Source organism: Rhinolophus hipposideros (assembly GCF_964194185.1).
Source record: "Rhinolophus hipposideros genome assembly, chromosome: 23".
NCBI classification, from domain to species: Eukaryota; Metazoa; Chordata; class Mammalia; order Chiroptera; family Rhinolophidae; genus Rhinolophus; species Rhinolophus hipposideros.
The window spans coordinates 42,169,862-42,176,336 of NC_138069.1; the positions used below are offsets into that span (position 1 = coordinate 42,169,862).

Consider the following 6,475-nt stretch of genomic DNA (forward strand, 5'->3'; position numbering starts at 1 on the left):
ATATTCTGGTAGAAAGATCGGCAGTGGACATGCACAGCACTTCACATGAACACAGAAATGAGCCATTCTGCATGGGCTACATACTGTATGGTTCCAACTATGACATTCAGGAAAGGGCAAAATTATACAGACTGTAAAAAGGTTACCAGGGGTTGGGGGTGGGGAGGAGGGAGGGACGAAGAGGTGGTGCCCAGGGGACTTTCGGGCACGGAAGCTATTCTGTATACACTGTAATGGTGGGTACATGTCACTGTACATTTGTTAAAGCCTAAACCATACAACACAGAGTGAACGCTGTGGACTTTAGATAATAACGTATCAAGATTGATCCTTCAACTGTAGCAACGTACCACACTAATATACTAGGTTGGTTCAAAAGTAATTGTGGTTTCAAAGGTTAAAATTGCAAAAATCGCAATTACTTTTGCACCAACCTAATAAGATGTTAACAATGGGAAACAGGGAGGGGTACATGGGGACTCTGTACTGTCTGCTCTAAGTTTTCTGTAAACCTAAAACTGCTCTAAAAATAGTCTATGAATGGGAGGAAAAAAAAAAACGAAACCCAGCACCAGTAACTACACAGACGCTACCATCTCAACTTGCATGTCACGTTAACAGTTCACTTTAAAATACCTACAACCTAATTCTGGCCTTTTCTCAAACCTGCTTTTCCTGCAATCTTCTTCACCTCAGCGTAATGGCAACCTCATTTTTCTGGACACTCAGGGAGCCTCTAAAGTGCTTTCCACGTGGAGACATCACGAATACTCAGCGTGGAAAATACACTGGAGCTAATGGAGGAAAGAAATAACAGCACAGAAAGGAAGTTTCCGTAACAGTCCAGGAATGAACAAGTAAGCTATTTTAATGGGAACAGGGATGGGGTGAAGGAGAAGGGATAAAAACCATTTAGAATGTAACGTTAACAAACCTGAAAAATGAAATATTGTAAGAGAGGAAGGAATTTAGAATGAATCCCATTTTTCTGGACATATGACAGGCTGGATGATGGAATAGTGTCCAATAGGGCAACAGAAGACACAAATGACAGTTTATAAATAATTACTTTTGGACCTATTGGCTCTATTAACTTGAAGTATCCTTTGGACATAGGATAACAGAGCTAGCAGTTAAAAGCACAGAGGGTGAGGTCAGATGGGTGTAAGAGTCATGAGCCAAGGGCGCAAGAACAGCACATGCAGATGGCAGAAGAAAAGTCAGGAGGACAGCAAGGAGAGATCTGTCACAGGAAAAAACCAACAGAGGAAACTGCTCATGGGCAAGGCAGCAGTTGTCCAAGGCTCAGACTGGCCAATCTTCCCCGGGTGTGTATGCTAGATCACGGGTGGCCTCTACCAGGTCAGGTTGAGGGGAGCAGCAGGGACATAACCAACACTGTAGGCTGCAGGATAAAACATGAATGGGAAATAAGGAGTCTTTCCCAGAGACGTCACCACATGGTCTGCTGTGCAACCCCAATAGACGACCGGGGTGGTATTTGGGGAGACTTATTTGAAGGGTGAGAGGGCTATTCCTCCAGATGGTCCTCATTTTATCCCTGGATCAGCAGTAAACACATGTCTATGGGACAACAATGTGTTAGTCAGCAGGAAAGGTACGTGCCCTGAATGCACCCTGAGCAGTATGCCCTTGCGTACAGGAGCACAAGGCACCAATAGCAATGACTAAGGCTTGTCATTTAGGAAAGTTAGTCACAATTACAGCAAGATCGTCAACGAAATTTTTAAGACCCACGAGAACACAGCTAGTGTTTCAGCTGGTCAATGTAAGTCAAGTAATGGACGGTATTTGTCATTTTTTTGTAATGAGAAAAAAAATTTTGTACTCTCCTTAAGAAGCACCCAAGGATCATGCTGTCTGCATGTATGAACATGACCAGGATGCCTGGTGCTGACCTGCTGCTCTGTGTTGTGTCTGAGCGCATCTTTTATGTGGTTCTACCTTCCTGTTTTAAAGTTCGAACTATGTCCTCCTAAGGTGTATTATACAACAAACCAGGGAATAAATAAATACACTGAAAAACTCACCAGAGATTTATTCATTTTCTGCTGCTCTTGGGAAAAAAGTGGAGGATTGAAAGTGGAGGCAGACCTGGAGATGGAAAACGCAAGCAACAAAGTTATGGATGATCTGGCCTGCCAAGGAAGTACTCTCCTGTATAAGAACTTACCCAGAAAGTTACATGGAAGACACCTGTGGGAGACTGTTCCTTTAAACCTTCAGAAGCGACTGAAAGAATGATAAGGAGGGAGCACCCTCCTGTACATCTGTAATTCCCACATGAATGAGTGGATACATTTCTCATTAGTCAATCAACATCAAAGCCTACTGAAATAATCCTCCATTATTAAACAAATAAAATTTTGCTATACTCATCTACTTTCCTATTAACTCTTTTAACCTATACGTAAGATCAGAAAATCCACAGGATGCTCTGAGTAAAGGGATATACTCAGCATGGCTGAGTCTTTAAATTGTTTCTACAAACTGGAGTGTGCTGCTCAAAAGGTTCTCTTAAGAAACTTACTTTGACTTAACGGTAATACAGTGGACACAACACTTGGCCTGGGAGTCTGAGTCCTGTTAGCCATCCCACCTGCACACCTGGTAACCTTGGACAAGTCACCTCCCTTCTCCGGCCCAGTCTCATCCCCTGTCAACCCAGGCTGCGGGGCACAACCCTTGCAGACCTATCCTGCACTGCTGTGTGACTCCACGGGGCAGAACCAAGAGGAAGGAATCTGCACACACTTAACCAGACGACAGAGGTCCTCACGGACCTTTACAGTCACCTTTGGAATCTGGGGACGACCAGAGGCAGAGGAAGGCGCGCTGGGGCGTGGGGGAGGAGGGGACACCACGCGTCCGCGGCGGAGGCTGTGACCCCCACTCCCCCAGGACACCTACGACTCTCAAATCTCAGGGCAGCGCCCATCCCGGAGCAGCCTGCCCCTGCCCGCCCGCCCAGGCACTCGGATCTCTGGGAAGCCGTCACACCCTCCCTGTCGCACCCTCTCGTGTCCTCGGCGCCGGGCCAGTTACCCCCAACCCTGCTCACCGCGGGTGGGAAGATCCAGAGCTGCCCCGAGGCCCGAGCTGCCCCACGGCTCCCGAGGCTGCAGGACGCGGGCTGCTCCTCCGGCGCTTCTCTCCCGGGGCCCCGCCTCTCCGCCTCCCAAGGCCGCCGTTCCGAGCAGCCGGCTCCGGGCCTACGGGACAAACTCACCCAGGAGAACGTTCCTGGGGGGGGCCCTCACTGTTCCGCGCGCCGCTGCCACGCCGCCGCGATGCAGACGGGCCGGCTCCGGAGCCTGCCGCCCCCGCGCCGCCGCCGCTCGGCCCCTCGGGCCTGGCCCGCGAGCTCCGGGGTCGCGCTCGGGGTCCGCGATCGAGCCTCCGCCCGCCTGAGCGAACACTGCCCGCACAGCCTCACGCCTGCTGGGTGCCGGCCCGGCCCGACAGCGCCGGTCCCGCAGACCCCGGGATCCTCGCCCGCTGGAGGCCAAAGCCTGGGAACCAGGACCAGCGGTGACCTGGGCACCGACAGGAAGCGACAGCAGCGCGGCGGCAGCGCGCGTGCGCGAACACGCACACAGGGCGAGGTGCACATGCGCAGGAGGACGCCGGAAGTCGGCCTGGCAGGGCCCACACGGGTATCGTGACAAATACCAGGACTCCATTTCCCATAAGTCTGCACGCCGTCACGTTAGGGACGGTCCTCAGAGCCTGCACCTCTTCCAGCGGTTAAGGGGCGCTGCGTTGAGAGGACTCCCCGCTGAGACTGGGACTCCCCTTGCCCATTTGTCTTTACTCCTGTTTGGGATCAAGGAAAGATGTCGCTTGTGTGACTGCGTTCTGGAAACCGTGCTCTGAGACTTTTCGGGTCAGAACCCAGATTTCCTTTACAAGCAGAGGGGAAGGGAGGGTTGTATCATGATCACTTAACTGAAAAGCCAGAAGTGTCGCTAAAATACTAGGATACGTGCCCAGCCGTGACATAAAATAGTACTCCCTGTAGGCACATGGTTTCTCCAAGGAAGGAAAAGATCATAGAAATCGCAGCTTTTCTAGATTTCACAACAAATGCATAAAAATTGTACAAAATAGAAAATGCAAACTGAAAACAAAACAGGAGGATTGTGTTTATGTTAGGTAAAAATGTCATTTTTGAAAAATGGGATCGTAAAGACAATTATTAACCCCTCTTTGTGGTTGTCATGTGGGGGACCCTGCTCGTTGCGCCATGTGTCGCACAGGGTGGCCTGCGGGGTCTCAGCTCCCGCTCCCCACATAAGAACGCAGGACATGGTGAGGCCAAACAGCAACACCCACGGAGCTACAGATAGGGGAGTCAGACCACTATATTCTGGCTGGCAGCTGGGTTGGAGACACAGGAAGCAGGAGCCACTCTGTTCGCAACCCTCACTGCTCCACTTGCAGGCGCAGCCACCACCTTGCTAGCCCCCATTTCCTGCTAGTGTAGCCACAAGCAGTTATATTAGTGGCCGATGTCTCACTGGTTACAGCTGACGGCCAACTAGCCACAGCTGATGGCTGTTTACTACCTGAGCCAGCACCTTTCCACGTGAGACCGAGAGCCTGGAAACAGTACTCCTGGCTCTGTCCCCACACTCCACCCCAGAGGGTCTCGCCTCACAATCTACGTGACAAGCGTCTTCTGCGAGGGTCCCTGTGCGAGGAGCCTGGAGGTGAATGCAATATCCAGGACACAGCCAGGCTCTCTGGGCACAGCCAGGGTTTCTCAGGGCACCACCAGTCCTTCTGGGCACAGCCAGACTTCCTGGGCTTCTTAGGGTACCACCCGTCTCCCCGGGCACAGCCAGGGCCTCTCAGGGCACTGCCACTCTCTCTGGGCCTCTCAGGGTACCGTGCTGGAACAACAGCACTCACAGTCAAGGGGCTTATATATTCTTGATGGTGGCACAAAGCAAACATCCGCCAGTTCTACTACATGGTGGTACGTTCCCAAGTAAACAGTCAAGCGGTCCATTAAATCAGGGATGGAAGGCAATTCCACATAGTCCACAGTCATTTGCCAGGGCTGTCCTGGGGGTGAGGGATGACCTTGACCTCACCCTCAGCTCCCACGGAGGACTCAGCAAGCGTTTCCTCCTGGGACGAAAAGTCCCGCATGCGGGCTGCCTCACTCAGCAAGCACTTCCCAGCCCACAGGGCAGCAACAACCTTCGCTTTCTCCAGCCTTTGCTGGTTGGGGGAACCATCCCCGTCTTCCCACCCCTCCACGGGTCTGAGTATTCATATGCACAAACTGCTCCACCGCCCTTCCCCTTCGGAGAGCTTTGGCTGGCACATTACCCTGCTTGCTGCGCCATGTGTCGCGCAGGGTGGCATGTGGGGTCTCAGCTCCTGCTCCCCACATAAGAACGCAAGACATGGTGAGGTCAAAAAGGAACACCCACGGAGCCATAGGTAGGGAAGTCATACCACTATAGTCTCGCTGGCGGCTGGGTTGGAGACACAGGAAGCAGGAGCCACACTGTTTGCAACTGTCACTGTGCCATTTGCAGGCTCAGCCACCATCTCCTTGCTAGCCCCCATTTCCTGCTAGCGTAGCCACAGCAGTTATATTAGTGGCCAATGGCTCACTGGTTACAGCTGACGGCCAAGTAGCCACAGCTGATGGCCATCCAATCACAGTTGATGGCCATTTACTACCTGAGCCAGCACCTTTCCACGTGAGGCCGAGAGCCTGGAAACTGCACTCTGGGGCTCTGTCCCCACAGTGGTGAAATACTACAACCGTGTTTTTGGCGAACTGTTTCTTAAAAGCTGTTAAAAAATAAAACCTCCTGCCATCCCCGAAGATCATTTCCACAAATGTAGAAATAAACGGTTTTGGTTTTTGAATAACAAACCAGACTGTGTGGTGCCTCACAGCTGAAGCACTAAGGAGATTGCCAAGAGAGAAATGAACCTCATCGTTTCATAGAGCTCGGCAGGTACAATGACCAGAGACATCCTCTCAAAATAAACAGTAACTTGTCTCATGTGAAAGGACTTGTCAGCTGCATTGCTATACTTCCTTTCACAGTTCATTACAAATTCACCTCGTAATCTGGGTGGCCATCCTTGCTAGTTAATTGCCTTTATCCAAGGGAAAGGGGAAAGTTCTCATTTCTCTATGACAAGCAGGTAGTTCCAGCTCAGAGAAAGATGCCTCGTGCCTAGTCTAAACTCCCCTGGTGACAGAAATAGGGACATTATCTTCCTTTAGGTTTACATTTCGAAGCAATAGCTCTCTGGCCCCTTTAAAAAAAAATTCCTGGACTGTTGGCAAGAGACTTCTTTAGCTTTTAAAAAGATTTAGATACATATGAAAACGACAGAGGAAGTATTTCTATTACAAGTTTTCTTCAGGATATCCTCTTAAAAAGGAAATAATAATTCATCCAAATGAATGGGCAGGTAA

At 50.7% G+C, this 6,475-nt stretch overlaps 2 long non-coding RNA genes across 3 annotated transcripts in view; one reads left to right on the forward strand and one right to left on the reverse strand.

Moving 5' to 3' along the window:
- Positions 1-2,398, forward strand: part of LOC308491857 — a 32,075-nt gene extending 29,677 nt beyond the window's left edge. Inside the window, exons 8-9 of the long non-coding RNA XR_013992418.1 lie at positions 697-857; positions 2,091-2,398. This is a non-coding gene — a long non-coding RNA (uncharacterized lncRNA). The remainder of the gene's footprint in view (positions 1-696; positions 858-2,090) is intronic.
- LOC308491856 overlaps positions 1-3,607 on the reverse strand; it is a 14,131-nt gene extending 10,524 nt beyond the window's left edge. The window contains exons 1-2 of one of the 2 annotated variants that reach the window (XR_013992416.1): positions 3,083-3,607; positions 2,052-2,115 (exon numbers count right to left, since the gene is read on the reverse strand). This is a non-coding gene — a long non-coding RNA (uncharacterized lncRNA). The remainder of the gene's footprint in view (positions 1-2,051; positions 2,116-3,082) is intronic. The other variant, XR_013992417.1, reaches the window with a different exon arrangement.
- Positions 3,608-6,475: the final 2,868 nt, after the last annotated feature.